This window comes from Sphaerodactylus townsendi, linkage group LG11, assembly GCF_021028975.2.
Source record: "Sphaerodactylus townsendi isolate TG3544 linkage group LG11, MPM_Stown_v2.3, whole genome shotgun sequence".
Taxonomy (NCBI): Eukaryota; Metazoa; Chordata; class Lepidosauria; order Squamata; family Sphaerodactylidae; genus Sphaerodactylus; species Sphaerodactylus townsendi.
In genome coordinates, this window is record NC_059435.1 from 69,659,826 (window position 1) to 69,680,865 (window position 21,040).

A 21,040-nucleotide genomic window follows, 5' to 3' on the forward strand; every position below is an offset into this window, starting at 1 on the left:
ATAGAATTTAAAATGTGGCAACTGGGTATCCTATGAGTATCCCTGCACCCAGCAAGCTGACTGATTAAACAGCTTCATTTAAAGAAGAATTTTTGCCATTGGGTTCATACTGTGTTTCCCCGGAAATAAGACAGTGTCTTATATTAATTTTTGCTCCCAAAGATGCGCTATGTCTTATTTTCAGGGAATGTCTTATTTTTCTGTGTTCTGTTCGTCGGGCATGCTTCCAAACAAAAACTTTGCTACATCTTACTTTCGGGGGATGCCTTATATGCAAAACCTCTACTACATCTTATTTTCCGGGGATGTCTTATATTTGGGGAAACAGGGTATATTGTTATAAGTCAAATGCTCTCATATTTTGTAATCGACTTACTGATTAACTAAATAGTTCTATCATAATCTGCCTAGACCCCTAGTGAGAAAGGTGGACTATGAATGAAAACAAATTTAAAAATTAAGTACCGGTAAGTCACTTGAGGTCAATGGAATTTTCTTCCCACTAGGTGTGTTTAGGATTGCAGATTTTTATTCAGATTGGAAGTCGCTGAAAATTGGGAAGTGTGACATTCTAATGAACAGGAAAACATAGAAGCATATTACATTATAATTTGTAATTCAAAGCACCAATCTTTCTGGAAAATGGCATGCCACTTAAAACAATACAGCTTTTAGAAATGTTTTAATAACTCATCTGTTGTCCTTTCAAATGCTAATGAGAAAGCAGAGAGCTTGGTTCAGGTTATCAACCCAAGCGGAGGTTATAGGGCTGAATACTTTCTTCCCTTCCCTGAATGACCCCAAGACAAACTGAAGCTGCAGTTAGTATTTTATGGATGGAAGAAGATTTTTGGTCTTCATCTCTTCTGTTGAAGTCCTCAGTTTCTATACATTATTAGCATCAGAAATATGTGAACTATTTTAAGATCATTCCTTAAGTTGTGATATTATAAGCTTAAAAGCCTAGGGCCCCTTCCGCACACGCAAAATAATGCGTTTTCAAACCACTTTCACAATTGTTTTCAAGTGGATTTTGCCATTCCACACAGCTTCAAAGAGCACTGAAAGCAGTTTGAAAGTGCATTATTCTGCATGTGCAGAATGAGTCTAGGTTTTTTTTTTACTTGAGGCAAATGTGTTTTAGGTGGAACCTTGAGAATATATGTTTTGGGTGGGGCGAGACACCACTCTGGCTACAGTCCTGCAATTTGGCAGAATCCCAAAAGAGAATGTAACTATACGAATCCATGGCTTAGAATTCATTTTCCAGAAATACAATGGTTGGTTGTTGATCCTGAAGAGATTGTAGTTAAGTCTGTCTGATGGAGAAGGGAATCAGGATGAGAGATTACTACAGGAGCATCCGCTTCTTTGATGTATTATCACAGGGCGTGGCAAATCTGGACGAAATGTTTTATATTTGGTTTGTGACCTGGAAAGGCCTTTTAAAAAGCTGCTAACTGCTTTTATTTTATTGGGCAGACTTTTACTTCTCCGTCTCAGTTTGGCTGAACTGTTTTGCCATCTGGTAATGATCTTGATGTTTGACAAAGGCAATGCTCTTACTTACATGTGATGGCAGGGAAATTACATAAATAAGCAATCACTGGAGGCAGGCTATAGAGGCCCTCAGATGATCTGTCAGCATGACTTATCACTTAAATAATGCATAAAGCGAGTCTTAACAGCCTGCATTATTTCCTGTTTTAAACAAAAATCAAACTGCAGTCGGAATATTTACGTCTTGAACGACTTCCTCTTAGTTCTTCCTTTAGTTGGAGCTACAAACAGTATTGTCTTCCTCCCAGTGGGATGGAGTTTCTCTAACAATCCTTATGGAGGAGTAAAGTGTAGTTTGCTTAGAGATCCTGCCAAGGATTATAAACTATTTAGAATCCCGGAAGTTGTCCATATATATTCCCAGAGCGTGCACTTGCTTCACCATGTCAATTCAAGGGCATTCATTCATTCATTCATTTATTCATTCATTCATTTATTTGTGTGTTTGTTTCTACCCAATTATTTGATGATTATTTGTAAATAAGGATATTTGATGATTATTTGTAAATAAGGATATTTGATGATTATTTGTGAATAAGGATATTTTAACCTTATAAAATCTGTCATTACTATCATCCTACCATGTTCATTAAAAAAAGAACGCTGAAATAAAAACTCCCAGATGATAATTGGGCTACATCCAGATGTCAAAGTAGACCATAGTTTGTGCAACAAACTCTCGTTATTCCACCAGACATGAGTAACAGACCCTGGTTTGTGTGTAGATCTAGTCTATCTGCATCTTGTCTAGTAGCACCTTAGGGACCAACAAGATGTTCAGGCTATAAGATTTCAAGGGTCAAGGGTCCGTTCCTCAAGAACCCTCATGCAGGGAGCGTTGACTCTCAACAGCTTATACCCTGTGAAACCTTGTTGGTCTGTAAAGTGCTACTGGATTCCAAATGAGCTCTTCTACTGAAAAACAAAATGGCTATCCTCCCAAAACTATATTGTACCTGATCACTAAACCACAATTAATTTTCTGCATATGCTAAGTTTGTGTTCTAAGAAAACACCATAGCCCTGTTCACAAGTTACAGCAGTGGTGGGATCCAAAAATTTTAGTAACAGGTTCCCATGGTGGTGGGATTCAAACTGTGGCGTAGCGCCAATGGGGCTGGGTGGGGCACGACGGGGGGCATGGCCGAGGGCATCTCGGGCGGGGCATTCGGAGACGAGGGCTGTGGCAGAGGACGCAGCCGCTGCACCAAGTCAGCAGGCGGGAAAGCGAATACCGCGCGAAGCGCCAGGCTGCCATGCACGCCGGCGCACTTCCTGCTAGACTACTTCAAGTTCCCTGCCGCACTACTGCTTTCGAAAAAGGAGGCGTAGCTAAGGCAAAAATCATGTGGCAAAATCACCAATTAGTAACCCCCTCTCGGGAACCTGTGAGAACCTGCTGGATCCCACCTCTGAGTTACAGTGAATGCACATATAATCTGTGTACAGTGTGCCCTTGATTTTTCTGTAATCATGCACTGAGTGATTCCTCATGTGACTTCAGTACACATGTTGTTCAACTTGAGATTTAAACCTCACATTTATCCAGATGCTGGTCCCCATTTTCAATTATAAAGTGAACATGCAGGGTGTATTTGTGTTCACTGTAAAATGTATATAGGGCTTACATGAACAAGCAGTACACGGGGGTAGCTTTCAAGGATTTCTGGAACCCAGAAGCCATTGCCTGGTGTATCATTTACCCAGTTCACATACGGTCTCTCCACCTGCTGGTGGGCCTGTGTAAAACAGCTCCACGGCAAAAAGTCTAAAATGAAGCATAAATAAACCTCCCAAGCATCTTGCCTAATAGGCCAAATGCTTCCCTTGATCCTTGTTAGCAAAACGATGCGTAAATCCCCTTGTAGTTCCTGTGTAGTCTCCATAAAAGTGAGTTGTAGCATGATACCAAGCTAATTAAGAAGCATTAATATGATTGATTGGAGCAGAGGCACTTATTCCTTCTTGGTTGTGTCAGCAGTTTAAGCGTGGTTTCTCTGACTTACACCGTCTTGGCTGTCCGACTGAAAGTCTTGCTTTCCAGGCGGGTCCACCCCACCCCCCACCACCCATCCCCTCGCCTGTCAATAGATCACCTCCTAAATTATTAAAGAGTAGCTCCATCAAAACATTTCTCTGCCCTTTAGTGCTTCAGTTACACTTTCATCACCTCAATCTGCAACATCTAATTACCTCTCCACTCGCCGACTAATTTTTCAGCCACAGGTTATTCCTTATTCATGGGGATGCTATGGTTTAATATTGGAAGATCACAGGGTTATTTTACTCAATAATATAAATGAGGCAGAATGGAGAGTTTATTGGGCACCCTGAACTGCCCGATATGAATAACAGTAGACTGGAATCTCAGAATTATGTATGAACAGGGTTTTTTTCCCCCAGCAGTGGTGTTTAAATTGCTTTTCCATTGCCACGTTTTCCAAATTATCACGAAAGTGCACTGAAAGTCCATTTTCCAATGTTGGTGAAAGCAACCTAAATCTTCTCCAGCAGCTGGAAGGAGAAAGCATAAGCCAGACATAACGAAGAATAGAACTGTAAGGAATTCCATAGAAGCAGAAATAAAAGGCTTTTTGAGTGTAAAAGTCCGTTTATTAAGACATCTTAAACTCAAGTACTGCAGCAATTGTAGAATGACACTTCCACGCCAGAAGCACAGTTTATAACACCATTCCTTATCCCCTTCCCTGCTTCCCATGGGAGCGGTGTCCTCATCTCAGCATGAGATAAAGGTCTCCGCCCGAAGAAGCTGTATCATGAGGCTGTGGAGATACACTCAAAGGTTACTTCACCATCAACACCATTGAATCGCTACACTCTGCCTCCCTTAAAGACCCTCCCAGGTTTATGGAAAGTTGGAAAGCAGAAATAAGGGTGGGGGGCTTCAATATTATAGGAATAAACCCATTGATTATACCCAGAGGAATATCCCACCCAAGAGACTAAATATTATGGCGTTCGCGATTAGCGGGGAGATCCAGGATAGCGTCCAATCTCATTAGTGCTGTGACCATCCAATAATAGTGGTGGGGGCCTCTCCGGTCGTGCCAATTTTTATCCCGAGCGGGGAGCCTCCCTTGAGCAAGCTGGAATGGAAGACAGGATGAATGTTACTAAAGAGAGTTAGGCAAATCTAGCGGGCAGTGACATCATTAATCACTTTAGTAATCTGAAAAGGTCCAAAATCTTTTGCCAAGTTTGGAATATTTATGCGTCTCTGAGATTTTTGTAGATATAAATACACCCAGAGCCCACCGCAGAGGAGAAAATCGGCGGTGTCTATCGCTGCAGTTTTGGGAGTCCTTAAACATTTGTAAGGCGGTCTGGACGTTTCCATCCCTATTTAGGGATGAAATCCATTATTGAAACTCTGGGGGGGTCAACACGCCCTTGAACGGTTAGTAACCTTGGCGGAAGGGCGACCAGACACAACTTCAAAGGGAGTTTTCTTTGTACTGCTATGGACCTTGTTGTGGCATTACTCCATAGCAGATAGCTTCGCACCAATTGTCTTGGTGGTAGTTGGTGTCAACAACGTAAATACTGCTCTAGAGTTCTGTTAGTTCTCTCCGTCTGGCGTCACTTTGAGCGTGGTAGAGGCGGCTGACGGCGAGGCAGCTTAACAACCCAAAAGCAACCAGAACTTTGAGATGGTGGGGCCAGCGGTGGGAAGACCACCTTAACGAGCGGAATGGAGGCGGTAAACATATTTGAATAAAACAGCCCGTTACTTAACTTAGGGCCCGGAGGGATGGAAGCACATGGAGACCGTGGGCTTGTTTTAGAAAATAAATCTACCACCACCCACAAAACCGTGGTTGCTAACCGACTTTAGGGCAAATCTGTAATAAAAAATCCATGGAGATGACTTCCGGGCAAGTGAGGCCACCGGGAGGTTTCCAATAGCCCATGGGGCTTTCCGGGATGGTTTTGGCTTCTGCACAAACCGGAGCAGCCCTTAATGTATGCAATACTACTCAATGTCTTTATGCGCATTGCAGCGCCCATAGAACTACTGGCCGGGCTAAATCTTAGAGTTTTCAAAAGCCAAAATGTCCAGCCGGCGGGGCATCGTTGGCTAACTTCAAAGAACCTGCTTGGCGGAGCGGAGGCCGCGTTATTCAACATTCCCCCCTCCGCCAAAACTCCCATCTCCTAAACGCACTTGGTGGGGTCACTTTCTTCGCTGGAGGCTCGCGTTAGCCCCGCTATCTCGAGTTCCCTTGGGAAAGGCGAGACGAGTAGGAATGGGGGGGGGTGGAGGGAGGAGTGATGGTTTGAAGTCGAAAGTGACAGCCAACCCCAACTGGGAGGAAAAAGAACAGTGCGATGGAATGTCTCTCGTGGGCGCTCCACCCCCCCCTCGGTAGGCCAGTGCGCGATCAGCTGGTTATTGGTTTCCCGGGAAAAAATGGACGGTAAAGCGAGAAATGAAAATTGTACCAACGGTTGTTTTGGCGGACATCTTGAGGGGGGGGGGTGGAAAGAACTGCCAGGTTTTTTATGATCCGACTCAAACTTGAAAGGGGTGTTTAGCCCCTCAAAGCCAGTGTCGCTAATGGTAGGGAAGTTAACTGCATTTGATGGCCACTTGAGTCTCCTTTATCTCCCACAGTCCAGTTGAGTTCAGCACCAGGAGAATTTCTTAGGACAAATAAGCAGCGCCAACGGAACCAGCCTACTATCTTTATTTTTTCTGTGGGGCTGCCCCAAGTAAGCTTTGGTCCGAGGCATCCACGTGAGACCACAAGCGGGAGATCTGGGTTAGGGATGCTTTAGGATAATTGCGATGGTAATTACGCAGACTTTTAAGAGTTGAAAGGCTGTTTGACCTCTACCTCAAGACCAGGAAAGGGGCCCAGGCTTGGGACAGTGGATCCTTACCCTTAGATAAGTAAGAGGTCTGTGAGAGGGAGTTAGTTCAGCGGTCGGGGTATAAAGTCCGCGATAGAAATTGGCAAAACCAAGAAAAAAGATTGGAGTCTCTTTATGCGGTTGGTGGGGGCAGGCCAATGGGGACTCAAGGTCAATTTAGCAGGGTCCATTTTCAAGCCACAGGCTGAGGATCCGTAATCCCAAATAGTCAATGGAGGTCTGGGTGAAAACAGCATTTGGAAGTTTGGCAAAGAGGGATTGACGAGCAAGCTGCTTCAATACGCGAACCAATGTTTCATGCTCTTCTATGGTTTGAGAGTAGAATTAAAGCGTCATCTAAGTATACCACAACTCCCTTTGGTACAACAAATCATGGAGAACTTCTGTTAATGAGGCCATGGCAAAAGCCCCGGGGCCCCAGTTACCAACCGAATGGCATTATTAAATTATTCAAGCTGTCCAAACTTTGTGTTAAGCGCGGTCAAGAACATAGCCTTCCAACTTAATTCTGACTCTGTGGTAAGCTTCTCTCAAGTCCAGTTTAGTGAAAATCGCCCTTTGCCGAGTGCATCTTAAAGGGTCCTTGATCAAAGGCAAAGGATATTTATTGGACAGGAGACCGCATTGAGACCTCGATAATCTGTGCAAAGCCGTAAGACTCCATCTTTCTTTACAAACAAAGCGGAGAACGGCGATGTTGTGTTTTGGTAGCCCGCCGTTATTATGAACCAGCGAGCAAGGTTCTTGTCCAAAGAGACGCGAAGCTCCTTCTCTCATTGGGACTCATGCGGTAGATTCTACCTTTGGTGGTTAAGCCCCTGGTTGTATAACAATTTTGCAGTCCAGTGTCTCTGTGGGGTGGCAACTGATGCGCATTCTTGCTCCTGAAAAACTCTGGCTAGATCATGATAACGCGGGTGGGATGCCAATAGAATCGGAGCAATGCGGCTGGAAAGAAGCCAGAGAGGAGGTGTGTCAGGAGAAGTTGGGTTTCCCCAATTCATGTGTTCACCTTGAGGAGGGGTCGAGTGAATTCTAAGATCCGTTCTTTCCAAAATGAACTTTGGTTCATGTAACAATAACCAAAGGCATGCCCAAAACTATGGAATGTTTGGCCACTGGCGTAAAAATAAAACTAATTTTCTCCCAATGATGTCCGGCCTGAGGAGGAGAACGTGTGTTTTTTGTACTGGGCGGTCCTTACGTTCGAGGGCTGCCGTCCATTTGGGTGAATGGTATGGAGGCTTAGCCAGGGAATTTGGTCAGACCTAGCTCCTCTGCCACCTGGGGCCGCATTAAGCAGTGGGAGCAGCCAGAATCCCACAAGGGCCGAGGCTATAATGCGAGTGTGTTTAGCCGGGTTGGCCAGAAATGCTTGGACAGTAATAGGGCTGCCTTCACTCACGGCGATCAGGGGAGTCGAACCCATGTCCGTGGGGAGCTGATGAAAGGCAAACAGCTGCTTCCTTCCACTCTGGGTAGCCCGATGACTGCTTTAGGCCGAGAACCCGTGGGGCTGACCCGATCCTGCGTGGTGGCTTGGCAGATGGAGTCTTGTGAGCTGGGCGGTTGGTTTTGTTTCTTGGGACAGTTGGCTAGATGACCTGGCCCTCCGCAGTAAAACACAATCCCAGTGGCGACGGCGTTCAGAGGTGGTTTCGGTAGAGGCTGGGCAGCTTGGTGGACACAGGAGTGGGTTTGGGCGTCAGGCGACACACTCCCGGCAGTGTTCAAGCGAGGCGCCACTTGGGACCCCAACTGGATCCAATCTGCAATGGTGCGAGGAACCGAATTAAAACACCGTTTCCGCGCCCAGCTTGCCGTCCACAGCATCCGAGAAGTATTAGCATTTCATGCGTTCAGGCCACTCAGGAGGAAGTCGACAGCCGCCGCCTGAAATTCACGATGCAAATTCACCGCAAGCGGTGATTTTTTGCTGAATAGATTTTGATGGTGCGGATAGCTTCATTCACCGGCCTGGATCTTGGAGGCAGCTCTTAAGGCTTGAGGAATGCGAGGGCACCGTCGCGAGAGTCTTCATCCTGCAAGTCCAAAAGGTCACGAACCAGTCGGCTGCTGCCCCATCCAGGACTGACCAATGTCCGTATTTTTTAGCTCAGACCGGTATAAATCATCGGTAGTCTTCAAGTGGGCATTGAGTTTGCAAAATGAAGTAGGGAAGTTTGGAGGCGGTCCCATCAAAAAAGCAGGGCTGGTATCGAGGGCGATAGTAGCCCTCATGACTCTTAGCCTGCTGAAGGCGGTGGTTGCGGGTTGAGCAGGTTAGACGGGCAGCTGTTTATGCGGGGCCGGAATCGGGCGCTGGCGGTCGCTGGCGTTCGGGTGGCAGGACAGGTGCGTGGCCCCCTGGCACCCGGCGTGATCAGTAACAGCATAGACTCCAACTTGGGGCTGCCTGGTCTGCCTCCTTAGCTCCCCTCTCCAAGCGCAGCCAGCTCCCTCTCGCGGGTTAAAGCATCCTGAATAGCATGCAAAGCAGCACTTTTCGTTCCAATTTAGCCAGTTAAGGTCCCGTTTAAGGGGCTTCCAGTGAAACTCACTGGCGATGCGCGGAACCTGAAACGCTTTAGCGTTGCCGTTAATAAATCCAGTTCTGGGTGTTCCAGAACTCTTTATCATGGACTGGACGAATTCTGGGCATATTGATAACTTTGGAGCCGTCTTTGGTACGCATCCAACTTTCGAAAGCTGGACTTCTTTGCGTTGCCGTTCCCGGTCCCTTCTACGGAGTTTCGCTCTTGCTGCAACTCGTGCCCGTTCCACTCCCTCCCATAGCTGGCGCTTCACGAGGTCCATGCTTCTTGGGCATTCTCGCCCAGTTGTACTTCCATAATCCCAAGTCTCCTTCTGGATGGAGAGGGAACAGAATCGACTGAGAGTGGCAGGCTTTCTTAGGACTCTTAGATGGGTCTGGAAGGCGGTGACATCGGAGACACCGGTGAAAGCCGCCATTAGGCCACCCGGTGGGCTCCCCTTGAGGCACCTGCAGGTGCGGGCTCGCTGGCCGGGGATCAGGGGGTCGATTGGGAAGCGGTACGGATACCCCTCCCAATTCCAGGTTTGGTCCGGTGTCCTTTGGGCTGGGGCTCCCAGTGCTGTGCCACGGTGGTTCCTTGGGAACATCAGGGTCAAAATCTGCAGTCCAGGAACACCGTTCAATGGATTCCTGAGTTTGCCGCATGAAAGGTGGTCAGGCCAGTCTCCTCATGACAGGTTGCATCTGAGGGTTTGTAATCCACACCTGCAACGGGTAGCGATCCGATCCACAGGCGCTCGATCCATAGACAGCGCCCAAGCGACTCATGTAAGTCCCTCATGGTCGTCGTCACGTCCCTTTCGTTCCAACGGGTAAAGGAAGCACTTCGTGCTGATACGAGGACGGGAAAAAAACCACCAGCGCAGGCCCGTTCTCCTGCGGTTGCTCTAGATCCAGAAGGTGAAAGGTCGGAGCCCTCTTTGGGGCAATGACCTACCGCATTCGCAGTAATATTCAACCTCTCCGTAATGGAACACTAGAGGTCCGCTGCACTAGTAAAATAGGGATGGATTAAGGATTCCTGCCTACAAATGTAAGGAATTCCTTATTAGAAGCAGAAAGCCAAAGGCTTTTGAGAGTGTAAAAGTCCGCTTTTATTAAGACATCTTAGAAAGCTCAAGTACACGCAGTGGCAGGAATGACACTTCCCGCCAGAAGCACAGGTTATAACACCATTCACCCCATCCCCCCTTCCTGCTTCCCATGGGAACGGTGTCCTCATCTCCCGCGCAGAGATAAGGTCTCCGCCGAAGAAGCTGGCCCATCGCCCGGGCTGTGGAATGCACTCAAGGTTACTTCACCATCAACACCATTGAATCCTTTACAGGATTCAGGATAGTGAATTGGTTCTTCCTGCTATGTGAAAAAAAGTTGCTTCAGTCAAGGGTGATAATTCAGCCATTGCCTGCCTCCACATCATGCCCCTGGTATTTCTCCCATCCAAATGCTACCCAGGGTCACAGCTGAGAGAGTATGACTATCCCAAAATCACCTAGCAAATTTCCATGGCAGAGTGGGGACGCGAACATGGGTTTCCCAGATCCATACCATGCTGACTCTCAATTACTTATAAAGAAATACCTTTTGTCCATCTTAACTCTATTGGCCATCAACTTCATAGATTGAGCATGCTGGAAGAACGAGAAAAAAAATTCTCTCCACCCTGTGCATAATTTCATAAACCTCTAACCTATCCCCTTGTCAGCATGTTCCCACCATTGCTCACAGTTGCCCCATTGAAAAAGAAGAAGAAGAGTTTGGATTTATACCCCCCCTTCTCTCCTGTAGGAGACTCAAAGGGGCTCACAATCTCCTTGCCCTTCCCCCCTCACAACAAACACCCTGTGAGGTAGGTGGGGCTGAGAGAGCTTTGAAAAGCTGTGACTAGCCCAAGGTCACCCAGCTGGCTTGTGTGGGAGTGTACAGGCTAATCTGAATTCCCCAGATAAGCCTCCACAGCTCAAGCAGCAGAGCGGGGAATCAAACCCGGTTCCTCCAGATTAGATACATGAGCTCTTAACCTCTTACGCCACTGCTGCTCCGTTGAGGGCTCAGGCAGCTGCTCCACAGCAATAGCTGCTCTCATTGGCTCTCTTCAGGGCTTGGCTAGCCAGCTTCCACTAGTAGGTAGAGTGGGGCACTGGGCACTCTCTGCCTTTCCCCCCAAAAAACTGAAACAACCCTGTTAAAAATGCCCCCTTCTCCTATCCTGCGTGGCTTTGGTCCAAGCAATACCATGCAGTCTGCAATACCATGGTATTTGGTCCGTGCAATACCATGGTACATCTTGGTTTGTGTCAAAAGATGAAGAAGAAGGAGGAGGAGGAGGAGGAGGAGGAGGAGGAGGAGGAGGAGGAGGAGGAGGAGGAGGAGGAGGAGGAGGAGAAGAAGAAGAAGAAGAAGAAGAAGAAGAAGAAGAAGAAGAAGAAGAAGAAGAAGAAGAAGAAGTGTTTAGATTTATACCCCACCTTTCTCTCCTGTAAGGAATCTCAATGCAGCTGACAAACTCCTTCCCTTTTTCTCACCACACCTTGTGAGGTGGGTGGGGCTGAGAGAGTTCTGAGAGAACTGTGACTGGCCCAAGGTCACCCAGCAGCCTTCATGCATGTGAGTGGGGAAACAAACCTAATTCAGTAGATTAAAGTCTGCCACTCTTAACCATTGTACTACTACACTGTCATTTTTCTCCCTCTCCTACTAATGGTAGTTAAAAGCTTCTTATCAGAGAATCCCCAACTGTCATCACAAGCAATTCTGTGCTACTATCTCACTCATAGAGCAGAGTTAAGCAGAGTCACACCCTTGTAAGTCTGTTGAAGTCGGTGGTGTTCAAAGGTTGCAATACATCTTAGCATTGCTGTCCCAGTGAGCCATCCTTATGCACTCACGTGCTGGTGTATAAGAGCATTCATCTGAAGTTCCCAGCATAGCAAAACTATATTTAAAAGAGAAGAAAAACATCACGTGTTCTCCAGAAGCATGCATATGCATAGATATCTTTCTCCACAGAGATGACAACATATTAGCCTTTCTTTTCAGTGAATCCTATTCATCAGCGCTTTTTGAAAGACACTAAAGCCATATGAACCCAGAGGCATTGGAGAGCTTTGAAATGACAAGGCTACAAAACCCTCTACATCCTATATATTCTTTGACGCAGGGTTTCAGTTGTGTTTCCAGCACCATGTTTCCACCAGTCAGTCCTTTTATCTCTGAAGAGGAACACCAGGCAGAAGAGCTGGGGTGGGCTGAGAGTGCAGAGCTGTGATCTCCCTTTCATGTGTTCCCAACCAAGACAGCAGGCCAGCTCCATTGTGTTCAGAAGACATTATCAAAACTCAAGCAGAATGGCATCTGAGAATTATGGGAGTGAGGCACCCTTGCAGCATTGTTTGCGATTCAGCAGGGGCCAAGCGTAGCCACCAGAATACTTCTCTTCAAAAAAGAGACAGCAATTTGGGGAAGAGCATAGTCTACAAAGGAACCTGGATGGGGGTAATATACACTTCTACCTGTCACCTGTTTTTATGGTAGTACGGCTGCATATTAAAGTCACGAAGAGCCCTTCTACACTCACATGGTTGTCTTGGATAGTATCCCAGAATGCACTGGGCTATGCAGCATGGACTTCAGATCCCCGCTTAGTAGGGTTGCTGACTTAGTGGGACAAAATGTTCTGTCTCTTTGGTAAAGGCTTATTAGAAAGCTATTTACCAAATTATACCCTGTATCATTAAAAAGCCTCAGTTGCCCATTTCCAAGTATTAAGCCTCTGTTAAAGGGACAGGACACTTTTCTTCAGGCCAGTTGGTAACCCTACTGTTCAGCCATGAAGAAGCCATGGCTCAGTGGCAGAGCATCTGCTGGGCGTGCAGAAGATTCCAGGTCCAATCCTTGGCCTCTCTAGCGAAAAGGATCAAGACCTTGTCTCAGTCTCTGGAGAGCCACTGCCAGTCCACGTAGACCAGTGGCTCTCAACCTGGGGGTCGAACAACCCTTTCACAGGGGTCGCCAAAGACTCTCTGCATCAGTGTTCTCCATCTGTAAAATAGATAAATGTTAGGGTTGGGGGTCACCATAACATGAGGAACTGCATTGAAGGGTCGCGGCATGAGGAAGGTTGAGAACCACCGACGTAGACAATATTGTCCTTCTTGGACTCAGGGTCTGATATGAGTTAAGGAAGTTTCAAGTTCACTAGATGACCTTCAGCAAAATCTTCTCTCTGACCATAATGTCCTTCACCAAGTTGTTATCAAAATAAAACTGGAAGTAAGAAGAGCCAGACAAAAATGGATAGCTACGTGGTCAGTACCACTGAAGAAGCTCCATTTCTACATGGGTGCCCAGAAGACCAGGGAGAAGAAACAGGAGGTGATAGGGGTCATAGCGATCACTCAGAGCAGATATTTCTTAAGCAGTAGCAAAACAAACATGCAGTTGTATGGTTACAGAAGTGTCAGACTTACTGGGAAGTACTTGCTGCAAACATATGGTGAATGTGGCATAAGAACACAGTATCAACAACATAACAAACAGGAAATGTTGTGTGCTGTTTTTCTCCTACCACAGTGTGAAGAAACATGTTAATCTTGTCATGTGTGAAGGAGGTCTTTTTAAATGTGAGGGATGAGCAATTCTCACCACAGCTTTCAAAAACCACGTTCCTCCACTGAAAATGGTTGCACTGCTAGATTCTGAGGGACATTTGAGGAAAAAAAATAGTTCTTGTACTTAATACTATTAAAAATGTTTCCTTGACGATCATAATGGTACTTAAGCAATATGGACCAGCTCCAGCGTTACTTACTCCATATAGTTTGTTCCATTAGCAGCTACCTTTTTTATCACTCTCTCCATGGGACAGTTTCATGGCACCAGCAAAACACAGGGCAGACATACAAGGGTTGACTGGGTTTTGTTTATCATGCAGTAGGACGTTCAAGGTAACCTGAGGCACACGGCACTTCCTCCAAATCTCCTTCCCCTCTGTACTTTGCTCCTCATAACATGCTTCTATCTACTAACTGCTAACCCATCTTCTAATTCCCCAGTCAGTACAGTTGCCAGCCTTCAGGGAGGGCTGGAGATCTCCCAGAATTCCAACTGATCTCCAGGCAACAGTTCACCTGGAGGAAATGGCTTCTTTGGATGGTGGAGTATACAGCATTATATCCTATTGAGGTCCCTCCCCAAACCCCACCCTCCCAAGGCTCCACACCCAAATCTCCTGCAGTTTCCTAACCCAGAGTTGGCAGCATTACCATTCACTGCTTTAGTGATACTGTGGGCAAACCAGATCCACTCTTCATAGGTCGAATCCCCACTACCGTCTTAGCCAGGTTTCAGAACACAAACTAACCAGGTTTGAGGGACGACCTCCCCATTGCTTGCATGGCAGATTCCTTTTCTGGCGCTCGTTCTCCCCATTAATCCGTGTTCCAGCAGGACCTGGTTGCAAGTGGCATAGACCCCATTAACATGGTTCAGAGCTGTTCCGAGGGGAGGAATGAGGGTTGAAACCCTGACTCGTTTCCCGCCCTGGAGTGTGACACAGAATTTGGGCAACCAATCAGCGCTGTGATGCACATGCAGCCTTTCCTTGGTTTCATTTCCACTTTTGCGATCGGCCAACAGAAGGGGATGCAAACATTAAACAGTCAAACGCGTAACTTTGAATCGTTCATGGTTTACACAGGTAACAATTAACTGTTTGCACAGTTAAACAGTTAAACGTTAAACTTTTACACGCTGGTTTTTTATCACACCCCTACAATGTACGTTTCCACAGTGGGAAAAAAGGGTCCTCACTCCATCAAGGCACGCCAGCCAATCAGGGGAGACCGGCGAAGCGAGCTCGCCTGGTAGTGGGGATTGCTAAGAGTTCTGCAACCGGGTGTGTCTGCTGTGTGCTCGTGTAACCCCCATGCCCAGAATGGGTTGGCCCAGAATGGGTTGACCCAGTAAGTGGGTGGAGACTCAGAGCAGCAGAAAGGCTGCAAGAGCTCTTTGCAGAAGACAAGGGTACCAGACTCGGACCTTGATTTCTATAAGCCCTTAACACCTTGTTAAAGTAATTGCAATATTGTTGGGAACTACTGGGAAGGTAGTTGTTTTTGCTATGTTGTAAATGTTGGAGTTTATTGTTTCAGGGTTTCTTTTGTGGTTGTAATGGGTGAGAGTTCTCCTGGAGACCTTCATTATGTTGCAACCTGTTCATCAAGCCCTTGGAGTCTTCAGGAGCCAGCCAACTTGCAAAGAAGAATTTGGACTTGGCAATATCAGTAGACTGTAAATAGAAGGACTTGAAATGCAACCTGAACAGGACCTTGAATTGTAACGTTAAATGTTGATGTTTTAAAAGTGTTAATTGTAAAGAAAAGTAAACCATTGTTGTTGTTTAAAAATTGTTGTTGCAACTCATTCCAAGTACTGCCCCACAGAACCCACAAGCTGAGGTTACACTTGCTGCGGTGGGGAGGGAGAAACTCCGATGAAGAGGACGCAGTTTCACAACAAACAGGTTTGGATCTGTGTGCAAATTTCAAGTGGGGATTCGACCATAAACATTTAGAAAGCATGAACCTGTGACTCCTCCACTGTCAACATCGTATTTCTTATGGAAATATAAAGCAGCATAATACTGAGAAAGACCAGCCTCATACTGAGAAAGGCCAGCTGAGAAAGGCCAGCTGAGAAAGGCCAGCTGAGAATACTGAGAAAGGCCAGCCTCATTTAACAAGGTCTTCTTCAGCTAATAATGATTCTCCAGGGAGGATCGTTCACAGTCCTACTGAGGACAACGCAAAGGACTGAATGGTGGGCCATGTACTTACAAAACTTGTGAAAACTATATCCCTTTCCCCTTGCTGAGGGCATATCTTTTCAGCTTAATAATTTACAGTCTGTTCCACAATAGTAGCTGCAGTCGGTCAATTGTATTGACAGCTGGATTTTTTTTTCCAATTCCAGAAGGAAACATTTGCTCTAGATTTATTCAACAGGAAGCCAACCCATCTTGAAACACAAGATCAGCTTTATATATAACTATCAGCTAATGACAATGAGGTTCATTCAGTAATGAATTACCCTCAAAGTTCTGACTCCAGTTTCCAAGAACTCGGCCAGTAGTCATCCGTCATCAACTGTATGTATTACCTCTTCCTGGATTTCTTCTACATCAGCAGCACATGTATAATTATTTCCCAGAGATCTTGTTCTATAAAAGCCATATTCACAAGTGATCAGGGCTTGGCACTGACAAAGTTTTGGAAGCCATACAAGTAGAGGAATGGTCTAACTGGACTCGGTTCAACTCATTTCAAATTATGAGCATCTTTTAAAAAAAAAAACACACACACACACACCATAAACTCCAATCCATTTAATAGCTGGCAGTGTAACTGTATTGTGATTTTATGATTTTGTCTCTATTGTTTGCTATGACCTTGAATCAGCACGCTAAAGCAAATAATTGTTTTAAATCCATTTATATTATTCTTCTTCAAAATGAGGTATACACTTCGCCACTGTGAAATTACTGCTATTATTTTTGGCATCATTTAAATTGACTCGAAACAATAAGAAATCTCTTATTGCAGGTTAAATGAACACATTAAGCTGCCTCATACTAGTCCCGAATCACATATTACAGTGAAAGAACTTACAACCAGCATGTATATGCACACACCTGTTTATCAGAAACAGCCAATGTGTGTTCACTTCACAAATGAAATACGACCACTGAGATTGAAATAACCTGCTTGGCAGTACACACATTGAATGTAGCATGAGAATTACTTGCAGTAAAGAAAAACTAAGTGCACACTGTACAGAGATTGTATGTGTATATTTGCCAAAACTTGGGAACAAGGCTGTTAACTGAGTCCAACCATCGGTTTATCAAGGACAATATGATCCACCCACTCATGATTCTCTTTTGATATCATCTGGAAGATGTTGCTGTATCTTGAAAAGGGCCACTCTGTAGACTAGGAGGTCCTAGAGTCCACCCTCTACAAGCAGCCACTGTCTCCAGAGAAAGTGATCTCTGTAGACCGGAGATTAGTTGGAATTCTTGGAAATCTCCTGCTCCACATGGAGACCCACAACCTGACCAGGGGATGAGTGGTGGCTTCCTGCTCACCTTGGTGCAGGTGGGTGAGAGGGGCAGGCAGCAGCTTTCCTGCAACTCATGTCACCATGGAAGAGGCAAAGAAGTAGGAAGCAGCTTTTCACTGTACTGTAATGGGGCTACGTAGCACTACCTGGTGGCAACTACCGTGTCTGAAACCTTGGGAGATGGCATGACGCTGAATGTGTTCATGATCCGATCCGGGTACTCCTCCCTGATCTTGCTGATGAGGAGCGTTCCCATGCCAGAGCCAGTGCCACCGCCCAAGGAGTGGGTCAGCTGGAAACCCTGTAGGCAGTCGCAGCTCTTGGACTCCTTCCTTATCACATCCAGCACAGAGTCTACTAGCTCAGCACCCTCCGTATAGTGGCCCTTGGCCCAGTTATTCCCAGCACCACTCTGGCCAAAGACAAAGTTGTCAGGTCTAAAGATCTGGCCAAAAGGTCCAGACCTGACTGAATCCATCATGCCGGGCTCCAAGTTGACCAGGATGGCACGAGGTACAAACTTGTTACCAGTTGCTTCATTGTAGTAAATGTTCGTCACTGATGACCTCCCAGAACTTGGCGCCGATCTGGTTCCCGCACTGGCCAGCCTGGATGTGCACAATCTCACACATGGCTTCGCCTTGGCTCCGGGCACGCACCCACCCACCAGCTGGCCCCCTCGACCTCCTCCTCCGCCCCACCCGAGCAACCGCGTGCCCGCCCCAGCAGCAAGAACCTACCTGGTGGCACTTTCCAGGGGTTTGGTAGCGGCAAAACTTTGCTGCCTAAGATGTCCAAGGTTTTTTGGCCTGCCCTGATTGTTAATGGCAATCCATCTCTCTCAAAAGTCTGTGGTATTAAAAGGGGTATAGGACCCCCTTGCCCATTTACCCCAAAGCCTTTCCCATTTGTTCCCACGCTATTCCCCATCTGTTACCTTGTGATTCCCAATCTTTCACCGAAAAATACCATGGAATGAGACACCGCAAATGCTTCAAACAGCTTGTCCTATTACCAGGCTAGTCTCATAGGCAGGATTTTTGTAGGACACTTTTAATCTATTATCCTTTAGTTGACACCATTTGCTTCTAGTCCTTTTCTTAGTGGACAGAGCACACAATTGCCTGACCTATTTTATCACTGTGGAGAACATACTATGTGCGTGATGAACATATAAAGCTGCCTTCCTGGGAAAGATCAGTGTAGGAACAGGGTTTACGACTGTTGTCCTTGGGCAGCTGTCAAGGACCCTGGTCTTCAAGAGGATCTATTTCTGTCCCCCTCATGCCCACCTCACAGCTGGTTCTGGAAACTGCTGCTGCGCCAGACTCTGCATCAGAGGGTGAGACCTCAGCTGAAGATTTGCTGGAAGAAGAAGAAGAAGGAGGAGGAGGAGGAGGAGGAGGAGGAGGAGGAGGTTGAATTTATATCCCCCCTTTCTCTCCTGCAGGAGACTCAAAGGGGCTTACAATCTCCTTGCCCTTCCCCCCTCACAACAAACACCCTGTGAGGTAGGTGGGGCTGAGAGAGCTCCGAGTAGCTGTGACTAGCCCAAGGTCACCCAGCTGGCATGCGTGGGAGTGCCCAGGCTAATCTGAATTCCCGAGATAAGCCTCCACAGCTCAGGCGGCAGAGCTGGGAATCAAACCCGGTTCCTCCAGATTCCTCACAGGGTGTTTGTTGTGAGGGAAGAAGGGCAAGGAGATTGTACGCCCCTTTGAGTCTCCTGCAGGAGAGAAAGGGAGGATATAAACCCAAACTCTTCTTCTTAATCCTGTTTTTGTAGGCCCTAACATTTTGACAGGCCCTAGGCACTGTACCTAAAGTGCCTAATGGATCAGGCGGCCCTGGTGCCCAGGCAAAATAGCAGCCACCTGCCGTGCTCTGACGGACACTGTCATCGCTGGTTGCTCACCGGCTTGGGAAGGGAGTGGTTTGTTGGCAGCAGGGAGCCGTCTGACGGTGTGGATACAGGAGTGAAGAGCAAGCAGAAAAACAGCTGTGGCTCTTTCTTTCTAAAGGGCATTTTCAAAAAAAAGATCAGGAAGGTGTGCACATTTCAACCTGTTTGTTTTCCTCCTCCGCTATTATTACCCTTCATTATGGCATCTTCCTACAGCTGGCACAAATTGTGCAGGCAAAGAGGGCTGGCTGTTTGATTGATCGGGTGCAGCTGCTACTGATCACAGCTAATTGTCTTTCATTTAAAATGGCTGTTTCTCTCTTGTTTGCTGGGCCGCTTTTCAAAGCACGGAGCAGCACTTCAATTAAAGCATCGTCAACAAAGCAAAATGTGGCGTTTGCATCTCTGGAGGGTCCGGGAAAGAGAGACTCCCGTTCTGCTCCACGCGCTGACTGGAGTGGCCATTTGCATCCTCCTGCCGCTTAAGTTGACGCAGAAATTGATTCCCATGAGAACGCAGACACTTGTGAAAACATATTCATCCCGCCGCGCTGTCTTCACAACCTGTTCCCTTTTGAGGACGCAGCTGCATTGTGGACTTGCCAGAAGTCCACAAGAGAAGTAGAATTCCTGGCATTAAAGCCATGGGCAGTGTTGCCAACTTTGGGTGGAGAAATACCTTGATATTTGGGGGTGGAGCTTGTAGAGGGTAGGGTTTGGGGAGGGACTTGAATGGGGTATAACCCCATAGAATCCACCTTTCAAAGCAGCCATTTTCTCCAGGTGAACTGATCTCTATTGCTTGGAGATCAGTTGTAATCCCAGGAGATCTTTGGCCACCACCTGACAGCTGGCAACCCTAGCTGGGGATCCATTTGTCCCAGGCCACTGAGATTCAAAGAAGGTAGTGACCGATTGAGTGACTGAAGGAGCAGCCAATAGAGCAGGGGTGGGCAACTATGGCCCTCCAGATGTTTGTGGACTACAATTCCCATCAGCCCCTGCCAGAATAGCCAATTGGCCATGCTGGCAGGGGCTGATGGGAATTGTAGTCCATGAACATCTGGAGGGCCGTAGTTGCCCACCCCTGCAATAGAGAGACGTGGCTGTCCGGATGATATTCTGGCCACAGCTCCCTTGAACAGGCTTGTGCGGCTGGCTGCTGAGCTACTCACCTTCCCTTTATTATCACAGGATTAATTGGTCTCTACTGGGGTCGTGGAGGAATTGTTTGCATTCCCCCAAACTAGCTGTCAGGGAGTCCTTTTTTTACCTGCTTCATGATGTCATAGTAGAGGTCGGTTAAGTAGGCCTGGTGAAAGCCGTAACTAGTTTGGCAGGGATGGGGTGGGCTCATCAGAATAGGTAGGGTTGATGAGCAAGCCCCCAAGACATCCAAAGCGATGGAGGGTGCGCCTGCAACAGACATGTCCTCAGCTACTTCAGATGTCTCAAGGGGCTGGCTCATCATCCCCACCTAGCCTGTTTGGTGGGGTGTGACTGGGAAGTAGCAGTGCTTGGTGCGCAGCAGCATCTTTCCAAACCTGGCAGTGGTGTGCAGCAGATCGGATGAGGAATGGGGCTAGGTACTTCTTGGCACACTATATGAAGGTGATGATTGAGGCAACAGAAGATGCTGGCCGTGTTTAGAGTCAGGGTGAGTCTGCCAGAAAAGACAGCCAGGGGCAGGCAGCCCAGCCCAGCCCAGCCCACCTATTTAAATACGTTAGCATATTTAATTATGATTAAGACATGGAGTGATAGCTTCCGAAAGAGGTCCAGCAAGAGATCCACATTAGGAAGAACTCCCTGACAGTAAGGGAATACCATCAGGAATACACCGCCTTGGAGAGTGGTGGAATCTCCTTCTTTGGAGGTTTTTAAAGAGAGGCTGGGTGGCCATCTGTCAGGAGTGCTTTGATTGTGTGTTCCTGCATTGCAGGGGGGTTGGACTGTATGGCCCTTGGGGTCTCTTCCAACTCTGTGATTCTATGATGCAGATC

At 46.9% G+C, this 21,040-nt stretch overlaps 1 pseudogene; it reads right to left on the reverse strand.

Annotated features, from left to right (window-relative positions):
• Positions 1-17,276: 17,276 nt before the first annotated feature.
• Positions 17,277-17,842, reverse strand: LOC125440641 (annotated as a pseudogene).
• Between the last annotated feature and the right edge of the window lie 3,198 nt (positions 17,843-21,040).